Source organism: Carassius carassius, unplaced genomic scaffold, assembly GCF_963082965.1.
Source record: "Carassius carassius unplaced genomic scaffold, fCarCar2.1 SCAFFOLD_70, whole genome shotgun sequence".
In the NCBI taxonomy this organism is placed as follows: domain Eukaryota; kingdom Metazoa; phylum Chordata; class Actinopteri; order Cypriniformes; family Cyprinidae; genus Carassius; species Carassius carassius.
The window spans coordinates 167,501-191,973 of NW_026775198.1; the positions used below are offsets into that span (position 1 = coordinate 167,501).

General features: G+C 40.0%; 2 protein-coding genes across 2 annotated transcripts in view; both read right to left on the reverse strand.

Moving 5' to 3' along the window:
* The window catches only part of LOC132139416 (AP-3 complex subunit sigma-1-like), a 7,238-nt gene extending 7,023 nt beyond the window's left edge, over window positions 1-215 (reverse strand). The window contains exon 1 of the mRNA XM_059547759.1: window positions 1-215. This exon is cut by the window's left edge and continues 161 nt beyond it. The gene's annotated coding sequence lies outside the window, so the exon portion shown is untranslated.
* LOC132139432 (dmX-like protein 1) overlaps window positions 1-24,473 on the reverse strand; it is a 244,292-nt gene that overhangs the window by 132,274 nt on the left and 87,545 nt on the right. The gene's annotated exons all lie outside the window — the stretch shown is intronic.

Consider the following 24,473-nt stretch of genomic DNA (forward strand, 5'->3'; position numbering starts at 1 on the left):
GCACAGCAGAGCGGAAGAGCGCGTGAGATTGACTTCCGCTCAGTGAGCGCGCTGACGCTGTCAAAATAAAGGTCACGAGAATCCGAGATCGAATGCTTTTAGCACGTAAATCCGTAAACGTTTGAATTAAATAAAGTATTCTGTGTAAGTGTATAATGTGTATATACATTTTCTTGTGTATATGCGTGTATTGTGTTTTGCTGTACTGTGTTTTTTGGTGTTATTGAGGTCCATTAATGGTTATGGGAGGTCCTAGATCCCAGCAGCACCCCCTCAATTCATACACTGGATAAAAGAGAATATTATGCAGATTTTTATTAAACATATATTATATGTTATAAATAGTAATTCATTACACATTCAGTTGTTTAGTTGCAGTTACACTTCCTGACCAGCAGGAGTCATCAGTGTGCGCAGTCTCGAGCGCTTCTAACCAGTGAATCATTTTGTGAAGCAATTTGGTTCAGTTGATTCAAAGCTTTAAAATTATGGTTTCTTCCAGTAGTAATGTTTATTAAGCGACGTTTAATCGCAATATTGCAAAAATCATATTATGATCGCATTGTGAGTGTGCATGTAAACAGTAATGTTTTCACCCTTCAAACGAGCTGGATTTATTTAACCATGATCCACATGATGGCGCCCCAGCACAAATTTACATTTACATTTACTCATTTAGCAGACGCTTTTATCCAAAGCGACTTACAGATGAGGACAGTGGAAGCAATCAAAAACAACAAAAAGAGCAATGATATATAATTGCTATAACAAGTCTCAGTTAGCTTAACACAGTACACGTAGCATAGGCTTTTAAATAATATAATAAATAAAAAGAAAATAGAATACAAAAATATTAGAAAGGTAGATAGATTTTTTTTAAATAGAATTAGAATAGAATTACAAATCACATGAAAACACTTTATAACGCACAATAAAGGCCCCAGTATACTTCAAATAAAGTTCTTCGTTCTTCGTTAGGGGGCAAAAAGAAGTTCGAAAAGGCTGAGCAACGGTACACTGTTTCCGAACATTCCGATCCCCCCGTAGATCAACGCAAACGCGTGTCGAGCTGCTGGGGGCGGGGCGTAGATCAACGTAAACGCGTGTCGCGCTGCTGGGGGCGGGGCGTAGATCAACGTAAACGCGTGTCGCGCTGCTGGAGGTGTAGATTAATGTAAACATGTAGGCAATCTAGGTGTGAGACGGGCACAAATGGTCAGAATATTACAGACAAAAAAATAATGTTTAGCAGCAGTTCAGAGTCATGTTTCGTGTTTGCAACACAAAAGAACCATAATCAGTCCTCTATGGGAAGTGTGAATGTCTCATAGTCTGTAAAACTTTAACATGATGTGGGAAAAAATATTGGAGTCAGTCTGTTACTTTATTTTATTAGTGTTCATTTATTTTATTTAACTGGATAAATTGTTACACCTTTTTATAGTTTATGTAGTGTCATGATTTTCTTTTGAAAAAAAACAAAGGTTTATTATTGAATGTTCGTTTGGCTTTTCATTTACTGCAGCAGTATGGTGTAACATTTATTTGGTACTTGCTACCTTATATCTTTACTCTTTCCATTCATTCTTTTTATGGCTTTTGAAAACTTGTCTTGGATGTTTCTCTGCGTCGCTTTTTGCATAACTCTGTGTCGTCGACACCAAGCTTAGTTTCTTTCTAGGAATTAAATGCTTTCTCTGAAGTTTTAAAATCACTCCGAGCGATCGTACAGGTGTTTTCTTTTTATTGAATCACTCAAATTGAACATTTTACAGTAGCCAGGGGGGTGAACACAAAGAAAGAAATACAAAATTACAATGAAAAAAAAAAAGAATTACATAAAAATATGGAAATGTTTACATACATTAATACACTTAACAGCTTTCTTGTTTATAAGATTTTAAATAGATTTTAGGTATTGTTTAAGCCCCTTTCACACTGCACGTTGGACCCAGAAAATTGACGGAGCATTGCCGGGTCGTCTTTTGTGTGAAAGCAGAGCTTGCCATATTAGACATTCTCTGGTGAAAGCAAACACGTCCCGGGATTGATTCCGGGACTGATCCCGGGTCGGGGACCTATGCTGTGTCCGAAAATGCTCCCTATCCACTATATAGTGCACTATATGAGGTGTCAACCATTTTGTAGTGCTGTCCGAATTCTGAGTGTACTACTTCATTCCCTACATTTGTCCACAACTTTTTACCCACAATTCATTCTGATTTCGAGTGTACAACCGGTACACTCGCTGAAGCACTATTTCCCACAATCCAATGCGGAGTAGCGAGCTGGAAGCGGGATCGAGCGAGTTTGAATGAGAGGGAGTTCCGGGCAAGATGGCGGACCAGGTGCATCTCGTGTTCTGAGCTCTGTGAGTGTAAAAAAGGCTATAGTTTGCCGTCAAACCTAACCTCTCTTTATAATTTCTCCCTCTGTATTTGAGGCACACACGGCACCTTACCTGAGCCAATCAGCGTCCAGAAACCTTGAGCATGTGACCTCCCCCGCCCTCACAGAGACAGTATTACAATACAGCGGGACTCGGAGATTGACGCTGAAGTGCACATCGGTATAAACTGTTTACATACCGCATTTCGGACGAAGTGTTGTGCGTGAATGCAAAAGTAAGTTTGTAATCCTTGATTATACACTGGATGAGTACTGCATTTACGCTTGGAAATAAGTTATTGTGCCCGAGATGTAACGTTATATCCTAGATGTGTGTGTGTGTGTTCCCCCTCGTGTATTCATGCCACTTTAGCTCGTATGTTTGTATACATAACTTTATTATTATCTGGACTAGAGTTATACTTTTTTTATTATTACATGTTATGTTATTGTTTGAAGCAGAGTTTGCTGTATATTTTCTATATTTAATGGGAGAACTGTTGTGGAAAATTCGCCAAGCGCATGCGCACTCATAATCCAGTCAAAGCAGCGCTATACCATCATCACAGCATAACAAGGTGTCAGATTACATCTGTGTCGAATATAATATAGGAGATACAGCCTATCTTACATTTTCTTTCAGTTTGATTTTTATAATAATGTGCATGTTTAGTTATTGATGTTAAAATACCATACTACATTTGCTCGGTTAATTGTTGTAATTTATCATTGTTATTATTATGTATATTCATGTTTATTTTACTGTTTATTTTATAGAAAACCACACAAACACAACCATACAACTCAGTCTGTTGAGTGGTGACAATAAATGGGTTATTCCCAGAAAAGTACATCTTCGTTTGGTCTCTAATCGGACAGTCTTTGGTGGGTCAGCACCCCTGAGCTAGCCACTTGTCGTATAAGTGCTACCAAGCAAAAGCATTTTTTCATGGTCCTTCGAGCCGGAATCTGGACTTACCAAAGAGATAGAAGATGTCATTATATGAAGAGGATGAGCCAATTGTGCGAGTCAGGAGGACTGTCCTTCCCGCACGTTACGATGAGTACGATCTCACTGGCTTCACCCTCGCTAAGCCTGTTCCAGAACCCATGTCACCACTCACTCATCAAGTCAGACTGGCAGAGAAAGGCGCAACTGGATTCACTCCAGTGCTACCAGGTTATGAAGATGACAATCTGTCACAGTGGTCCGATGATGAGTGCAAATCTGCATCAGATATCATACGGGAAGAGAATAAGGATCTCCGCAAAGTCCTACAAAGGATACAGCAGGAAAGGGACACAGTTCAGAGCAAAAATGACCAATATGCAAAGGAGCTTTCTCAGCTCAAGCAGCAAATGAAGCAGCTACAAATCAAGATGGAGCATCAACTTCCTGGAAGTCAGCCCCTTTCGTCTGACACCCCTATGAGGCAGTATGGCTCCAGTTCTCCTGTGCCTGCACCACGTGTCCGCCCACAAGCATGTTCTGAGGAAACTAGCTTCAGACCGGTACCAGCTCCGCGCATAAAATCGCAAAAGGAGCATCAGACCGAGGACAAGTTTCAAAGTCCTCCACACCACCCAACCCCAGCATCTGCGTACAATAGAGAACAGAGCTCTTCTTACCACTATATGCCACAAGGGGTTCAGAGATTAGAGGCATATTACTCCCACAGACAAGAACACTCAAATTCTCCATGTTGGGTCTCTCAAGACACTGCAAGACATCCACAAATGCCATGCCGGTCACTTACTCCATCACCTCCCCCTGAAAGAGAACTGATGTATAGAGGTCCAACCCCCACAATTCCTGACTTTATACATCCAAACCCAAGAGAGTTCTCACGACTGAAAATTGCTCTGGAAAATATCCTCCCAGCTAATGCGACAGAAAGGTTCAAATTCCAGATACTGATGGATCATCTGAAATCAGAGGAGGCTCTGCTAATTGCTGACTCATACTGCCATTCGCAACACCCTTACACAAGGACGATGGCTGCTTTAGATCAGCAGTATGGTCAGCCACATCAACTAGCTCTACAACGGATTGCAGAGTTAATGGATGGCACAAATATAGCTAGTGGAGACCAGAAGGCCTTTAGACTCTTCGCTCTCAAGGTCCGTTCCCTGGTTGGTATGCTGGAACAATTAGGAAAAAAGGGAACTTTCGAATTACAGTGTGGGTCACATGTGTCTCGGCTGCTTGGGAAGCTTCCACATGACCTCAGATCAGGGTTTCGGAGGTTTGCACATCCACATCATGTGCCCATCCCTACACTTCTGGATTTTGCAGAATGGCTGGAGTTTGAAATCCAAGTTCAAGAGGACACTACGAGGTTTGCAAGTAATCAACGTAGATGGCCCTTACCACGAACAAGAGAGACTTTCAGAGACTCTAAGCCAGCCGCTAAAAGCACCACAATCTTACTGAACACAGAGAAGGAGAATTCTGAGTCTATGCCATCTGCTTCACCACTTAAGACCGCTTTGAGACCCTACTGCACCTACTGTGACAACAGTAAGCATTCCCTCAACAACTGCACCAACTTCAAGCTGCTTACTAAAGACCAGAAACGAAGCTGGGTCAAAGACAACAACAGATGTTGGCGCTGTGGTAGAACTCATAAGTCAGCAGAATGTAACCTAAAAATGCGATGCAAACAGTGCAACAGTCGACACCTTATGGCTCTGCATGATATCAGTGCTTGGAAGCCAGAGAATCCGAAGCCTGTTCACGATGAAACTGCTGATACCAACACCTGTCTGCTCAACACTATGAATGAGATTCTCCTGATTCATAAACCGCCCACCAGCCGGAAAGTTCTTCTTAAAATCACAAAAGTGATTCTCAGAAATGGAAAACGGAGAATGGATGCATACGCAATCCAGGATGATGGATCTGAGAGAACTATTCTCCTCCACAATGCAGCTCAGCAGTTGGGCCTCAAAGGTCAGCCTGAAGACTTACCCCTTCGAACAGTCAGGCAGGAGTTTCAAGTTCTCAGAGGTGCAGCCGTCTCATTTACAATCTCCCCAATGGCTCAGCCCACCAAACGGTATCGCATCAAAGGTGCCTTTACTGCTCAACAGCTAAGTTTAGCAGAGCACTCACATCCTGTGAGTAATCTGAGAAAGAGATATCAACACCTTAAAGGGCTTCCACTATATGATTTTGACGCAGTCTGTCCCGTGCTGCTCATTGGTTCTGATTATCCCCATCTGATCACTCCCGTAGAACCAGTAAGACTAGGCCCTCCAGGGGGACCAGCAGCTATAAAGACACGTCTTGGCTGGACACTACAGGGCCCAGTCCAACACTTTCGGCAGGAGATGACTGAACAGCACTGTCTCTTCACTTCGGTTTCATTCCCAGAATCAGATCTCTACAAGCAAGTGGAGAAATTATGGCAGATGGACATACTGCCCTGGCGCAACGAAAAGATTTGTATCAGATCCAGACTAGATCAGGAAGCGGTGGACCTCTTGGAAAGGAAGACAATCAGGGTTGAGGTGGATGGTATCGAGCGTTACGCAACCCCTCTCTTGCGTGTCAAGAACATGCCTGAACTCAGAGCACCCAAAGAGGCAGTCTTATCACAGTTGAGGGCCACCGAAAAGAGACTGGCGAAGAATCCAGAGCAAGCAGCCGCTTATACTGCCGAGATTTCAAAACTGGAACAAGCTATAACAAGGTTATGTTAGTAAATTGCCACAGAATGCTGAGCCAGATCCTTCCAGCTCCTGGTACATCCCGCATCACATGGTGCACCACAATGGGAAAAACAGGATAGTTTTCAACTGCTCGTTCCAATATCACGGACAAAACTTGAATGAGCTTCTGCTGCCAGGACCAGTGTTGGGACCATCTCTACTTGCTGTGCTGCTCAGATTTAGGGAACATTCAGTAGCAGTCAGCAGCGACATCAAGGGGATGTTCCACCAAATTCGACTACTTCCAGAAGACAAACCACTCTTGCGTTTCCTCTGGAGAGATCTGAATATACAGGAACAACCCAGTGTGTACGAATGGCAAGTCCTCCCATTCGGCACTACCTGCAGCCCCTGCTGTGCTGTATTTGCACTCCAGAAACACGTCCTTGATCATAGCCTGCCTGGAGATGATGTCTGGAATTCGGTGTTGAAATCCTTTTATGTAGACAACTGCCTACAAAGTTTCACTTCAGCAGAAGAAGCAAAGTGTTTCGTTGACAAAATAAGGAACCTGCTGGCAGATGGAGGCTTCGAGCTGAGGCAGTGGTCCAGCAATGCCCCTTTAACTATAAGTCACCTACCTCACAATGCAATTTCGGACAGTGCAGAACTCTGGATTTCACAAGGCCGAACAGACACCCATGAGTCGACATTGGGGCTCCTCTGGAACCATCAGTCTGACACGATCTCCTACAAATACCGTGCCAGAGACAGTAGTGAGACTACCATGCGTAACATATATAGAATCCTAGCCAGCCAGTATGACCCGTTGGGTTACCTCATCCCCTACACCACTCGCGCCAAGATCCTCGTTCAACGATTGTGGGACAAAAAACGGGATTGGGATGATCCACACTTGCCCACAGATCTGCTACAAACCTGGACTGAATGGGAGGAGGAGCTACCAGCCCTACAGAATATCGTTCTTCCTCGGTGTTACAGTAGCCCCACCAAAGACACAAAAACCAGCCTGAGAGATATACATGTTTTCTGTGATGCCTCCGAACGTGCCTATGGCTCTGTGGCATATCTTCGAACAGAGGATCAACATGGGCAAACAGAGGTAGCTTTCTTAACTGCAAGATCACGTGTAGCACCAAAGAAACAACAATCTGTTCCCCGACTGGAACTGTGCGCTGCACTGACAGGAGCTCAACTTGCCAAAGTACTTAACAATGAGTTAAACCTGCCCATACGCCAAACGATCTTGTGGACCGATTCCACTACGGTCCTCACATGGTTACAATCGGACTCCTGCCGATTCAAAGTATTTGTTGGTACGCGGGTGGCAGAAATTCAGGACCTTACAGAACAACACAGCTGGAGATATGTACCCTCCGCCAACAATCCGGCCGATGACATCACTCGGGGAATGAGTCTGCGCGAGATTGGCCCAGAAAAACGCTGGTGCCAAGGGCCACCTTTCTTAAAAAATCCAGCCAACCTGTGGCCTGTTTGCCCTAGTCCAGTTGAAATAGATGATAATGAACTTCGCAAGACTGGGTCCAGTACTCTAGTCTGCTTCACCTCCTCTGAATACAGTCAGTTTAAGTCTTTCGAGGAGCTAATCGAGTCCACGGCTATTCAAGAGGCCAAAAATGGTGAGGCCACAGCCAATGACTACAGAAATGCCGAGATCCGTGTTTTGCAGCAAGCACAGCAAGAATGCTTTTCATCAGACTTAGAACAACTAAGGACAGGTAAACCACTTTCACGGAACAGTCGACTAGTCGCACTGGCCCCAGAACTTGATGGAGAAACCAAATTAATCAGAGTTGGCGGACGTTTACGGCATAGTCCCTACCTTGAACCTGACAACATGCACCCTATAGTACTGGATCCAAAGCACCCCATCACGAAACTTATAATCCAAAGTTATGACACCAAACTTTGTCATCCAGGTCCTGAGAGGGTGTTCGCTGAGCTCCGCCGTAAATATTGGGTTCTACGGGGTAGAGAGGCCATCAAGCATCTGCAGCGAGAGTGTGTGCAGTGCCAAAAATGGAGGAAAAAACCAGAGGTACCTAAAATGGCGGACCTCCCCCCAGCAAGACTACGTCTGTTCAAGCCAACTTTTTACTCCACTGGTGTGGACTGCTTTGGCCCCTATACCGTTAAAGTGGGTCGACGCAATGAGAAAAAATGGGGAATAATATTCAAATGCCTCACCACCAGAGCAATATACATCGACATCCTCCATAGTCTGGAAGCCGACTCCTTCCTTATGGCTCTCAGACGATTCACGGCTAGACGAGGGAAACCCCATGAGCTCTTGTCAGATCAAGGCACAAACTTCAGAGGAGGTGAAAGGGAGCTAAAGGAAGCGTTTACAGCTCTTGCTCCAGATCTGCAGAGACATCTGGCTAAACAACAAATTGAATTCCATTTCAACCCTCCTAGCTCACCCCACTTTGGAGGTTGTTGGGAGCGAGAAATTCGCTCCTTGAAAAATGCACTGATGGTGACCCTAGGAACTCAATCAGTGACCTTTGAGGTCCTTCAAACTGTGTTGGTGGAAATTGAAGGAATCTTGAACTCCAAACCACTGGGATATACATCATCTGATGTTTCTGATCCTGACCCCATTACCCCAAATTGTCTCCTAATGGGGCGGCCAGACGCTTCACTCCCCCTGACAGTATATCCCCAGTCTGAGCTGATCAGCCGACGGCGATGGCGTCACAGCCAGATCCTTGCGGACCAATTCTGGAGACATTACCTAAAATTCTACCTCCCGGGTCTTCAGAACCGTCAAAAGTGGCGAAAGGAAACTCCAGACATCCAGGTTGGCACTACGGTGTTGATTATCGACCCTCAACTACCCAGAGCTCTCTGGCCTGTGGGGAAGGTGTCAGAAGTATTCCCTGGAGCTGACACCAGAGTGAGGACAGCCAAGGTTCAGGTGGGAGAAAAAACATACACTCGACCAGTTGCACGACTTATACAATTACCTGCTATTCCTGATTAAAGTAATTGTAACCGACAGTAGATTAAAAAGCCTTTTGAATGTGTACATATTTCCTTATGGAAATCTGGGGGCGGCTGTAAAAAAGGCTATAGTTTGCCGTCAAACCTAACCTCTCTTTATAATTTCTCCCTCTGTATTTGAGGCACACACGGCACCTTACCTGAGCCAATCAGCGTCCAGAAACCTTGAGCATGTGACCTCCCCCGCCCTCACAGAGACAGTATTACAATACAGCGGGACTCGGAGATTGACGCTGAAGTGCACATCGGTATAAACTGTTTACATACCGCATTTCGGACGAAGTGTTGTGCGTGAATGCAAAAGTAAGTTTGTAATCCTTGATTATACACTGGATGAGTACTGCATTTACGCTTGGAAATAAGTTATTGTGCCCGAGATGTAACGTTATATCCTAGATGTGTGTGTGTGTGTTCCCCCTCGTGTATTCATGCCACTTTAGCTCGTATGTTTGTATACATAACTTTATTATTATCTGGACTAGAGTTATACTTTTTTTATTATTACATGTTATGTTATTGTTTGAAGCAGAGTTTGCTGTATATTTTCTATATTTAATGGGAGAACTGTTGTGGAAAATTCGCCAAGCGCATGCGCACTCATAATCCAGTCAAAGCAGCGCTATACCATCATCACAGCATAACAAGGTGTCAGATTACATCTGTGTCGAATATAATATAGGAGATACAGCCTATCTTACATTTTCTTTCAGTTAGATTTTTATAATAATGTGCATGTTTAGTTATTGATGTTAAAATACCATACTACATTTGCTCGGTTAATTGTTGTAATTTATCATTGTTATTATTATGTATATTCATGTTTATTTTACTGTTTATTTTATAGAAAACCACACAAACACAACCATACAACTCAGTCTGTTGAGTGGTGACAATAAATGGGTTATTCCCAGAAAAGTACATCTTCGTTTGGTCTCTAATCGGACAGTCTTTGGTGGGTCAGCACCCCTGAGCTAGCCACTTGTCGTATAAGTGCTACCAAGCAAAAGCATTTTTTCAGTGAGATAGTCCCAGTATTTATTTGCGTTCTGTAATCCATTCGTTATTATTTTGCCATTTTATTTAACTTTATGCCCTCTAACTTTCAATACTGTTAGTATTTGAAAATAAGTGCACCATGACGTCGAAAAAGAGTTCTACTCTAACCCGCTGCAGCGAGGCAATGGACCATGAATATGCTGTAAGAATGGAAGACTCCACTGAAAAGACTAAAAGGAAAGACCCCTTTTCACCGATGAAGAATCCTCCAGCAGCTAAGAAGAAAGACACTGGGTCAGAAGGTAAAGAGAGCATGAATGCTATCTTGGATGCTATTAAGCATCTAACCGATAAAGTTGACTCATTTGGCTCTCAACTTCAGCAAAATGCTGCAATGCTAGCTAGTATTGTGAAGACGGTTGAGTTTAATGCAGCAGAAATTAAAGACTGTAAATCCCAGTTGCAAACTACTGGTCGAGAAGTTTCGGTGTTAAAGAAAGATAACGAAGAGCTAAGGGAACGGATCTTAGAACTAGAACGGTACAAGCGCCGCTGGAATCTCAGAATTCGTGGAATAAAAGAAAAGGAAGGAGAAGATATACGCATGGTGGTTACCGACTTGCTGGTGAAAATCTCCCCGTCATGGTCCCCGAACATCAACTACATCGTTGATACAGTCCACCGTGTGGGAAGACGTGAAGAAAATAAAACAAGGCACGTTATTATTCAATTCACTCAAAGAATACACCGAGATGCGTTGTGGCGGATGACCAAAGACCTCACCATATGTAAAGATCTTGGAATCGGCTTCCTGGAAGATTTCTGTAAGGCTGATAGGGATCTGCAGGCGGCGTTGTGGCCAAAGATACAGCAAGCGAGAGCAGCCGGCAAACGTGCGTACTACAGAGGTGGTGCTGGATACATCAACGGACAGAGAATCACTTGAGATCATGACATGAGGTATACCAGAGTGTACTGACGAGGGCCTGTTGCGTTAAATATACAAATGGTTTTCCGTCTGTTTTTTGTGGACAAAAATCTGAATGGATAACAGTTACACAGTTATTGAAAAGGAATTTAAGGGACTGCGCCCATTTTCAGGGTTTTCATTTGTTGCCTTTCCTGGCTTCATTTTATATAGTCTGTTGGACTAGGACTGCATCTATTTACATTTGTTTGTTTATTTGTGTATTATGAATATTTGTTTTTCAGGTATTTCACTTAACGCTAGGGGATTAAGGGATAACATTAAGAGAAAGTCTGTATTTTTGTTTTGTAAGGGTGAAAAAGCAAATTTTATTTTATTACAAGAAACTCATTCAAAATCTGAGGATGAGAAATTTTGGGTAAACCAATGGGGAGACAAAATTCTTTTTGACCATGGTTCAACTAAATCTGCTGGATTAGCTATTTTGTTCTGCAACTCACTTGGTAAAGTAGTGACATCTAAGGGTAGCAATAACGGTCACTGGTTACTTTGTGTTTTGACCATTGATGACCAGTATATCATTCTAATAAATGTTTATGGATATAATAATCTAGTTCAAAACAGACAATTAATTTCAGATGTGTCAGACGTCATAGATGGCCTTAAAGTTTTCTATCCAACTGCTAACATTATTATGGGGGGTGACTTTAACATGGTATATGATGAATGGCTTGATAGATATCCTCCCAAATGTCAATATAGTTCTTATAACCCTACTCTGTCTGATTTCTGTCGCAAACACAACTTATTAGATCCCTGGCGTATCAAACATCCGAATGTTGAACAATATTCTTGGTTTAAACCAAATAATACAGCAAAGTCAAGAATAGATTTCTGGTTAATCTCCTCCTCTATCATAAATATTGTTTCTGATTGTTGTATGTCAGCAGCACCTCTCACAGATCACTCTGTTATTAAATTGCTTATCAATCCTTCTGGCGTTAGAGGCAATAATAATTTGGAAATTTAATTCTTATCTATTAAAATGCCAATCATTTCAGGATGGTATTAAAAACATAATTTCTAAGGTTATGAACGATGATTCAATAATGTCCTATGTTGCTAAGTGGGAATTCCTTAAATTTAAAATGAGAGAATTTTCTATTCATTTTGGAAAATCCCTTAATAGAAATAACAAATTAACAGAAATGACCGTCATTAAGGAAATAAACGAATATTATAACAGAACATCACTTACCGATACTGATAAACGGATATTACAATGTCTACTATCTAAACTGGATGATATCTATCTTCAAAAAGCTGAAGGAGCCTTCATAAGATCTAGGGCAAAGTGGATTGAGGAAGGGGAGAAAAGTACCGCTTATTTCTGTCGTCTAGAAAAAAGAAGGCAGGAGAGACTTGCTATTAAAGCATTATTAATTAATGGTAATGTAGTCACAGACCGATCTTTGATTGCTAAGGAAGCTGTCTCTTTCTATAAAAAATGATATTCCTCAACCTTTTCCTCAGATAATGCCGAATCTTTTTTCAACCATATTAAAGATCTGATTCCCCGGATAGATGATGAGTATGCACTGCTATGTGATGCTGATATTACCTCTGATGAGCTGGATAAAGCTGTAGACAGTTTGTCTGTAAATAAATCTCCAGGCAGCGATGGTTTCACAGCCAATTTCTATAAACACTTTTGGGGTTTATTGAAAGATCCTTTTTCTCTCATGTTAAAAGAAGCTATAGATAATATGACATTCCCCCTTACAATGAAACAAGGTGTAATAACTTTAATCCCTAAACCTGATAAGGACTCCAAATTGTTAAATAATTTTAGGCCCATTACTCTATTAAACACCGATTACAAAATTGTAACCACTGTCTACGCTAGCAGACTGAAAAAAATCCTACATAAAATTATAAGCGACTCTCAATCAGGTTTTATGAAAGGAAGATCTATCCATAACAATATTCGGTTAGTTCTGGATATTTTAGATTATAGACATCTTATTGATGATGATGGTTTTATTTTATTTCTTGATTTCTATAAGGCATTTGATTCAATTGAACACCCATTTATTTTGAATAGTTTAAGATTATTTGGTTTTGGAGAGAAATTTAGAAACATAATTGAATCCCTTTATGAAAATTCAAATAGTTCAATTTCTTTATCAGGAGGTACTTCACCCCGATTCTCTATCAAACGTGGAGTTAAACAGGGTTGCCCCTTATCCCCATTTCTCTTTATAATAACCACAGAGCTGCTTTCTATCTTTCTTAAGCATTCAAATATAGCTCCATTAGAGGTGTTTGGGCATCCAGTTCTCATAAGCCAGTTAGCTGATGACACTACTATCTTTATGAAGCAGCTTTCGGAAGTCCCCAAAATCCTGCAAAATATCCAAATCTTTTCTAAAGCTTCTGGCTTAGAATTAAATTTGCAAAAGTGTGAGTTGATGCCAGTTCATCAATGCCAGTTAACCGAGGCCTATAACATCCCTATTAAATCTATAGTGAAATATTTAGGAATATATCTTTCTAAAGATATAATGGAATGTGAAAATCTGAATCTGTGGAAAGTAGTTGAAAATTGTCAATCCAAACTTAATTTATGGTTATTGAGAGATATTAGTTTATTGGGAAGAATTTTTTTAACCAAAATGGATAGTTTATCTAGATGTATCTACCCTGCATACTCATTATCGATACCAAATAAAGTGATTAAAAAAATTAACCAGATTAATTTTGATTATATCTGGAGAAAGAAAGCTCATTACATTAAAAGAGCAGAGTTGACTAAAGAATTCAAAGATGGAGGTCTACAAGCCATTGATTTTGATTTCATAAATGGAACTCTTAAAATTAACTGGTTGAAATCCTTCCTTAATAATGATAACCTTTGGTTTCACATCCCCAGAGAAATATTTAAGAAAATTGGAGGGATCGAATTTTTACTTAGATGTGATTTCATTCCCCAGCGTCTCCCTATCAAACTATCCAAGTTTCACCAACAAGTCTTGTTGTACTGGAAGCTCTTATACAACCATAATTTTACACCTCACAAAACCCCAATGTGGAATAATAGATATATCACAATAAGAAACAAATCACTGTATAAAAAGGAGTGGATGGAGAAAGGAATATGGTCGGTGGTTCATTTAATCGATAGTAGAGGTTATTTTTTATCACATAATAACTTCTGTCTCAAATATGATATAACCTGTAGTCAGAATGCGTTTAGCTCTATGATTAAAGCTATCCCCAATGCTTTCATGTGTTTGGTTCAAGCATACCTTTCAACAACGAATCCTCCCATTTGTTGTCTCCCATTACTTTTAGTTGAAGGTGTAGATTTTAAAGAAATTAAACTTCCAAACAAAACTATTAGAAATATGTTTGATAACATCTTATTTCCCATAGTACCCTATAGAAACTTGATTTCACAGTTCTTCTCCAAAAAAAATATTCACAGGTTACGAACAACTTACTTAAAATTTCCTTTATCTCCCAAAGCTAAGGAAGTCCATTTTAAAATTATAAATGGTGTATATCCATCCAGTGAATTTGTACAGCGAAGATTTGGTTTTGAAACTAGTAATTGTGTTTTTTGTGATAATATTGAAACTACAGATCATTTATTTTTTCATTGTATGTTTGTAGAGGCTTTATGGCTTGATATTCATGACTGGCTATATCCAAAGATTCCTCATCTTGAAGTCTTCTCTCACAAGGACATTATTTATGGACTCGTCTTGGAAAGCAACAAAGACGATTTTTTGGTTAATAACATCCTTATTCTAGTTAAATTCTATATACACAAATCTAAATACTTGAAAGTGAACCCTAAATTCTGTGTATATCACAATGAGTTTCTTTCTTATACAAATTCCCTTAAAATGATGAATAGTAAAAATGCTAAAAAACGTTTTGCTATAATAGAAGAATATGACTTGAAAAGTAAACCCTAGCCTTTTTTTTTTTTTTTTTTCTTATTTTATTTGTCTATTTATTCATTTTTGGTAATGCAATTATGCACCTGATTCTACTGTTACTATGTAATTATATATTTTTGCTGCCATGTTGTTTGTACATGACATTGTTCAATAAAAAAAAAAAAAAAAAAAAAAAAAAAAAGAGTTTGAATGAGAGATGAAGTTTACATCTTTATTATTTCTGTTTTAACATTTTTTCCTACATTATTTATATTAAATTATGTTATGTATGTATGGAGTCAATTTAACGCCGTATATAAACGCAAAAGATTTACGTTTTGCAAAATAAAGTTTTGCAAACGAAAATTAAAGTATTGAGGAAAATAAATTTGCTTTTTGCAAACAAAAATTAAGAATTGCAAAACATAAATGAAACCGCGCGAAAGCAATGATTTTGCAATACATATTTTCCATGGTCATATCTATTAGTTTATTTGCAACGATGCTTTTATTTTGCGTGTCAGTCTAGTTTGAGCTTGCGATACCATTTTTCCTTTGCGCTTCACTTTTCTGCACGTCTCTCTTTGTGGCACTGTTTTGACGTGGGGGCGGAGTCAAGGGACGGGGGCGTGTACAACATACCTCCCTGGAAGTGACGTCATCGGCCTGAGACGCAGCTCACTGATCCAGGTCCTGTCATGATGAGCAGAGGCTTGCGAGTGGATCGTTTCTTTTTATTCAATAGCATTAAAACATTCATGTTTTCGTTTTATTTACTTTATTAACAAATGTATGTGTATTAGCAGCGTTTGCTCAAGTTAAAGATTGCATAAATTAATAAATAATGTTCATTGTAAGATACATTTTTTTTTAACTCGAGTCTTTTTGGTTTAGTTTTGTCGTGGTTGAGTTTAATGAATAAACAAACCAGGGTGACCAGAGCAGCCTGAGATTATCAGAGATTGATAAAATATTTTTTATCCATCCCACAGTCCGTTGATCGTGTCTTTTTATGTAATATATGTTCATATAAGGCTATTATTATTTTGATCATTACCGTATTTTTCAGAATATAAGTCGCACCTAAGTATAAGTCGTATTAGTCCAAAACTACGTCATGACGAGGAAAAAAACATAAGTCGCACCGGACTATAAGTCACATTTATTTAGAACCAAGGACCAACTTTTTTTCATAGTTTGGCTGTTCCTGCGACTTATAGTCAGGTGCGACTTATTTATCCAAATTAATTTGACATGAACCAAGAGAAAACATTACCATCTACAGCCGCGAGAGGGTTCTGTTGGTTCATGTCAAATTAATTTGGATAAATAAGTCGCACCTGACTATAAGTCGCAGGAACAGCCAAACTATGAAAAAAAGTGTGACTTTATATAGTCCGGAAAATACGGTATATATGATATATCCAAGTGGATGTTGCACACTGCTGGTGGTTGAGGAGAGACACACATGATTGTACAGCGCTTTGGGTGGACAACAATCTAAATGCATCATTCATTCATTCATTCATATAGGCTAACCGTATATAATTGATAATAATATTATATTAATTAGGGCTATATTTTTATATTTATTGTTATGCTTGTTTTCCCCTTTCAATTTGTGTATTGCTTACCTAATTAACGTTCTCTGATAAATGAGTGTTTTCATTTACAAATGAAACTAGCGAATTATTAATTTATAATTCTACTATTTATTATTATAGGGTTAGGATATATATATAGTTATTGTTAAATTCATCCTCTAAACAGAGGTGGGTAGAGTACCCAAAAACTGTACTCAAGTAAAAGTAAAAGTACTTCTAGAAATATTTACTCAAGTAAAAGTAAAAGTACTAGTCTTGAATAGTTACTTGAGTAAGAGTAAAAGAGTATCGGATAAAAAATCTACTCAAGTAGTTAGTTACTAGTTACTTTGGGTCATATATACTGAGCCTATTTTTATTTAGATATATAGATAAAATGTATGTAATGTATGTGTGCGTGTATAAATGTATATATTTCATCAGCCTTTACTCCAATTTATGTAATTTATTATAAAACCCTGTCTGTTTACTTAAGTAACAGATATAGGTGTCATACCATAACATATTTTTAATACGACTGACTTTATATTAAATGTGAATTTAACATTGAAAGTTAATGTGATATAAATATTGCTACTAATCTTTCATTGTTCAGAAAGAGAGCAAATAACATTCCTGTTATTTGTTTTCTGAACTGCACTACTGAAAACCTCATTAATCCTGAATTTATTTAGTTACCCACTTCTATATAAAAACATAATACATTTAATCACCCCTTTAAACACTTCATTGTTTATCAAAATCATTGGTAATTGAAAAATTACACCGAATGTCACAACTAAATTAAGAATTCATTATGAGCAATGCATAGCAAATGATGTTACCATCAAATATGAGAAACCTTAAAGAATGATAGACTGATGTAAATGACTGAAACCTGTTGTCATGCACGAGTTTGCCATAGCTTTTTTAGTAAAACATTATACACTGCAAAGTTTAACTTTAAATGACATCAATTAATACATCAAAACCAGTTGATCTCAGTTCATTCTCTATTTCCCTTCAATGAACACACAAATGTGTTTCATGCCGCAAAAAAAAACAACTAAAAAAAAACAGTCCTTGGAACCAAATCCTGTGTAAACAAAAGCCCAGAAGATCACCACGCCGGCCTCTTCCCTGTACCCTGGTGGGTTCAACTTGAAAAGGGCTCTGCACTGCAAGCATTTCCTGATGCTGTTCATCCGTCTGAACTCGTTCTGGTAGACAGGAGGACAATTCTTCCAGTTGGCCACAACTTATAGTGTAAAGACAAAATACAGGAAAGATAATAATAAAAAAAGTTTAACAGCCTCATACTACAAAGTTCAATTGGAGAATGAGCATTAAACAGGGGGAAATCTTACTGTCTAGCCAGGCAAAGTGTGCCGCTTTCCGGAAAACTTCTTGAGTGACCACATCCCTAAACCATCTGCAAACAAGAGAAAGTGTCAAATATGCAGTCACCCGCTGACAAAATAACTTCCCTGAGGATTTCCAGGGGAAGCTGTTGAATCAAAAACATACATAGGTTTATTTATACATGCATATAAAAGTTATTAATCATTATATAAACACTGACTACAGATAACCTTGCTTTAAACAAACTCTATAGATTGTCACAACTGCATACTCATTCTTTTATAATACCACTAATAAAATGTTAATATATACAGTAATTGTAATAATCCAGTGAGATATTTGCATATATTTGTATGCATGATCCACATGAAGATCTTTTACATTGAATATAAATATTTCTGTCTTATATGGTGAACAAAATCCACATTAGATCGCAAACAGAAGTTATTTAAAACACTCGCTGCTGTCTGAAAATGAATTAAGATTAAATGTTTTTAAATGTCTTTGATGCTGATGTTAACTAATAGCTATATATGAAATAATCCACGGTCGTTGACCAATATAGTACTTGTACATAATCCCAATTTCATATCTGAACAACTATGTAGCTGTAATAACTAAAATACCTCTGCATGTACACACATGTAATGATTAGTTCTTAATGAATGTATGTGCACAAATAACCTGCTTTGCTGGACTCTAAAAGAACAAATGTCAAGAGGTAGGTATATTGCTAGATATAGTAAGTAAAGCCCGAATAGCACTGTTTGTTGTTGGCGGCTGTACTGCGTTTGAGCTCCGTCACTATATTCTTTTCATTGACTATTTTTAACTCAAAAATCAATTTTATACATCATCGTTTCCGTTTATATAACGTGTGAATATATCCTCTATTGTATTCTACAACAAAAACAATCAGAGCGCCTCGCTATCACTAGTTTTATTTTGATCTCCCCGGTCCGCTTTTAGCTTTTAGCCTGTTAGCATCAGCGGCGTGGTTGCAGCTAACTGCGCTAACATTGCTAATACTCTATTCACACACATTACCACTGCTGTACTCACTGTTACGTGCTTTAATGGCGGATGAATGTCTCCACTCTGTGCAGCTCGAGCTCGAGGCCGTGGGAAAGCAGATTCGCGACCTGGAGGTGAGGCAGGCCCAGCTGAGAGAGCGGAGAGCCGCGCTGGAATCATCCTGGGCTGACGCTCACAAGTCCGGGGTAAGTATACAGCGATCTGCTAACAGTCCCACCACGTCTACTCCGTGTGTTTCTCTGCACAGGCCCGGTGCACCCAGGACGCGATCTTCCCAGATGTCCTTCACTGCGACGCCGGGACACCACGGACCCTGGGTGCATCCACAGCGGAGGACGCGAGCCGGGTCCCGGGCGACGACTTCTCCCCTCCTGCCTTCGACATCTCCATCCGGAACCGCTTCGCTCCCCTCCGCGAGACAGGACGCGACGCTGTGATCATCGGAGACTCCATCGTCCGACACGTAAGTGCTACGTTAGCCGAAGGTAAAGTACACACTCATTGTTTGCCTGGTGCTCGTGTTCTCGATGTTTCTGCGCAGATACCCGCGATCCTGAAGGCCGACGAGAGCCCCAGAGCGGTCGTGCTTCACGCCGGGGTTAACGACACCACGCTGCGGCAGACGGAGACGCTGAAGAGGGACTTCAGCAGCCTGATCGAGACGGTTCGCAGCACGACGCCCGCGGCGACGATCGTCGTGTCAGGACCACTGCCCACGTATCGACGAGGACACGAAAGGTTCAGTAGACTTTTTGCTTTAAATGAATGGTTGTTGTCATGGTGTAAAGAACAGAAACTGCTATTTGTTAATAACTGGAATCTTTTCTGGGAGCGTCCTAGGCTGTTTCGCGCTGATGGATTACACCCCAGCAGAGTCGGAGCGGAGCTGCTCTCTGACAACATCTCCAGGACACTTCGCTCCATGTGACTAGTAAGACAATTCTCTAATAACTATTATGATGACTTTTGTTCCACCCGCTTAAATGATAAAAGTACTTGCGCTGTAAAAACTATTAAGACTGTGTCTGTTCCCCGAATAGTGAGGTCAAAATATAATGTAGGATCTAGAAAAAATCTTATCGTAATTAAACCAGAAAAATGTAAAGTAAATGAACAAAAACAATTTTTAAAGTTTGGGCTCATAAATATTAGATCACTCACACCCAAAGCAGTTATTGTAAATGAAATGATCACAGAAAATAGTTTTGATGTACTCTGCTTGACTGAAACCTGGCTAAAACCAAATGATTATTTTGGTCTAAATGAGTCTACTTCACCAAACTACTGTTATAAGCATGAGCCCCGTCAGACTGGTCGTGGCGGAGGTGTTGCAACAATATATAGTGATATTCTCAATGTTACCCAGAAAACAGGATACAGGTTTAACTCTTTTGAAATACTTCTGCTAAATGTTACACTGTCAGACATGCAAAAGAAATCTAATGTATCTCTTGCTCTGGCTACTGTGTATAGACCACCAGGGCCGTATACAGAATTCCTAAAAGAATTTGCAGATTTCCTCTCAGACCTTCTAGTTACAGTTGATAAGGCGCTAATCATGGGAGATTTTAATATTCATGTTGATAATGCAAATGATACATTAGGACTTGCGTTTACTGACCTAATAAACTCCTTTGGAGTCAAGCAAAATGTCACCGTGCCCACTCATCGTTTTAATCATACACTAGATCTAATTATATCGCATGGAATCGATCTTACTGCTATAGATATTGTACCCCAAAGTGATGATATTACAGACCATTTCCTTGTATCGTGCATGCTGCGTATAACTGATATTAACTATATGTCTCAGCGTTACCGTCTGGGCAGAACTATTGTTCCAGTCACCAAAGACAGATTCGCAAATAACCTGCCTGATCTATCTCAACTGCTATTTGTACCCAAAAATACACATGAATTAGACGAAATTACTGACAACATGGGCACTATTTTCTCTAATACATTAGAAGCTGTTGCCCCCATCAAATTGAAAAAGGTTAGAGAAAAACGTACTGTGCCATGGTATAACAGTAATACTCACTCTCTCAAGAAAGTAACTCGTAGTCTTGAACGCAAATGGAGAAAAACTAACTTGGAAGTTTTTAAAATTGCATGGAAAAACAGTATGTCCAGCTATAGACAGGCTCTAAAAACTGCTAGGGCAGAGCATATCCACAAACTCATTGAAAATAACCAAAACAATCCAAGGTTTTTATTTAGCACAGTGGCTAAATTAACAAATTACCAGACGCCACCTGATTCAAATATTCCACCAACGTTAAATAATAATGACTTTATGAATTTCTTCACTGATAAAATAGATAACATTAGAAATACAATAGCGAATGTAGATTCTACAGCGTCTAACACTTCAGTTTCATCCATCGCACCCAAAGATAATCTTGGGTGCTTATAACAGAGGGGAGTCAAGTTGAATGCAGCTTCCAAAAGACAAAAAATAGCCGATTAAGATTTTATTAATTTTAATACAATCACCCGGCGTGAGAGCGATCAGTGAGTCATATCATCAGCTGCTAAATTCAGATCTGTGATGAGTAACCCCAGAGTGCAGTCTGGACGATTGCAGGAGGTGTTAATGGTTGTGTAGGGAGATGGTCAGAGTGGGTGTTGGGGGTTTCAAATCTACAATAAAACTCATTCAGGTCGTTAGCAAGTCGTTGATTAGCCTCAGTGCAAGGGGATTGTTTCTTGTGGTTTGTGATGGCTCTCAGTCCTCTCCAAACTGAAGTAGAGTCGTTGGAAGTAAACTGGTCTTCCAACTTTTTAGCGTAGGTTTTTTTAGCCGCTCTAATCTCTTTGTTCAGTGTGTTCCTGGCCTGATTGTACAAGACCCTGTCCCCATTTCTGTAGGCATCCTCTTTGGCCTGACGAAGGTGTCTGAGTTTTACTGTAAACCATGGCTTATCATTGTTGAATGTTAAATAAGTCCTGGTAGGAATGCATATATCCTCACAGAAACTAATATAGGATGTTACAGTCTCTGTGAGTTCGTCCAGATCGGTGGTAGCAGCTTCAAAAACGCTCCAGTCTGTGATGTCAAAACAAGATTGTAAATCCTGCTCTGTTTCGCTGGTCCATCTCTTCACAGTCTTTACTACAGGTTTAGCAGATTTAAGTTTCTGCTTGTAGGATGGTATAAGATGAACCAGACAGTGATCAGAACGTGCCAAAGCTGCTCGTGGAACAGAGTGATATGCATCCTTTATTGTTGTGTAACAGTGATCCAGTATATTACTGTCTCTGGTGGGACAGGTAACATGCTGTCTGTATTTTGGCAGTTCACGGGAGAGATTGGCTTTATTAAAGTCCCCAAGAATGATTAAAACAGAGTCCGGGTGTTGTTGTTCTGTGTCTGTGATCTGTATGTAGCTGTATGTAGCTGTTTGACTGTTGGGTTACAATCCACAAAGAACAATAAAATGAGCAATTTATAACAATTATTAACAATAATTATTCAAATTGAACGTACCATGGATAAATAAATGATCGAACATCGCATTTAATATTATAAGATATTTACACAACCACTTTTACTCACCTCATGCAATCAACGTGGAATAGCGTTTGTAAGTGCAGAAAATGTTTGTCTTTTATTTTGTGTTTGGAGTTGGTGTTTCCGGGTAGTTGGTCACATGGTGGTAGGTGTGTATTTACCTGCTAGTGTTTCCTGTTTTTGACTAGACCGTGTAGAGAGGGGGTGCGTAGCCAGGAACGCTCACTTTCAGTTGACCGTATTTCAACCGTATCAATAAATCTCTATCTGCATATGGACAATATTACATCAGGGCAATAAAAGTATGTAGATTTTAAACGGATGAGAACGAGTCATTGATGTTGTCCTGCTGCTTAGCCTCTCAGCGGCTATAGGATGCCGCTATATTTAGTCAACTGAAAACTTCACAGCTTTGGATTATGGACGCGATCTAAAAAAATGGCTGTACCCGCACACCGCATGTTGTCACAGACGCGCACCGTGAAGTGGGTCAACGATCGCGACGCACATACAGACGGAAGAAGAGGTATGTCAGCGGTTTAAATGGATTGTGGCTGGACTCGCTTAAGTTGTGAAAGACGCTGATATAGCCGTTAAGTTGGATTGGCATTGTATTGAACGCGGTTGGTGTTGCTCTTGCATATTGATGGGCTCTTATGTGCTGCCTCTACGTTCATTCATTCATTGTTTTGCTCAGTGCGCGCTGAATACAGCGCCGTTTGGAACTGAGTTCAAGTTGTTTGTTGCCTTGGAGAATGAACTCTGAGGATATGGAGCACGCTGCTGATAGCGGCAAACGAGAGCATAAGCCCACGGCAAAAGCCCTGCTGGCTAAAATTGAAGCCTTGCAAAAGGATCACAAGAGTAAAGTGAAGAATGTGATTGTGTCCATGAAGGACTTGATGAAATGTGATGACAATGCGTCTCAAGTGTGTTCAATGCTGAAAACGATACAATTGCTGATGGATGATGCATCTGTGTTACATAAAAGTGTACTGCTTCTATTACCTTCTGAAGAACAAACTAAACAAAATGCCTGGTTTGACTCAATTTCCAAACACTATAACGACTTTGTAGAAGAGGTTGAACAATGGATGACTGAAACTGGGAAATCAAATCCCGGCATTGCTCTTTCTGATACTCATGAACCTAGTATTGTGGAAGTAGAGGCACCATCTCAAGGGATTCATGTATCTGATATTTCACCTTCTGTTGAAGTTGTGTCGACAACACATAACATGCAGCTCTCTAATGCGCACATACAGGCTGGAAGGGATTCTGGGGATGAAATTCAACCAATGGACAGTGTTTCGAATATAAGCAGTAAAAGATCTACTAAAGCAACATCTCATGGATCTCGATCAAGCCGATCTTCCATTTCTTCCACTCGTCTTAAGGCTAAGGCAGAACTGGCTGCTTTATTGGCCTCTCAACAAATGCTGCGAAAGAAACATGAATTAGAGGAACAAGAGGAGCAGTTGAGGAGAAGGAGAGAAAAACTGGCGCTGGAAACCAAATTTGCAGAGTCAATGGCCAGAGTAAAGGTGTATCAAGATGTGCATTCGGAATCTCATACATCTGTTAGAAATGTGTCCAAGCCTCTTTATTCTGATATGGAACCATTTGTCCCTTCAGTTAGGGTGCCAGCAGCATCAGAGTCCCTGCCTGCATCTTGTACCTCACATGTTGATAACACACAAAGGATTTCAAATTATTCTCTATCACAGTCAGTACAACAACAACCTTCAACAAGATCTAAATTGAAACCTTCACATTCTACATTGCCCAACATGTCATCTTCTGATAACCAGAATACTGGATATGCTCATGGATCAAGTTTTCAAAATGATAAAAGCCACACAAGCATGCTTCAGCTCATTGGTAAGCAAAACGAAATAGCTACTTTATTGGTTAAACAGCATAATTTGTCTTCACTTCCAACCCAGGGGATTGTCTGCACTTCCTGGAGCAATATACACGAGGACAGCCGAAAGCACTTGTTAGAAGTTGCCAGCACA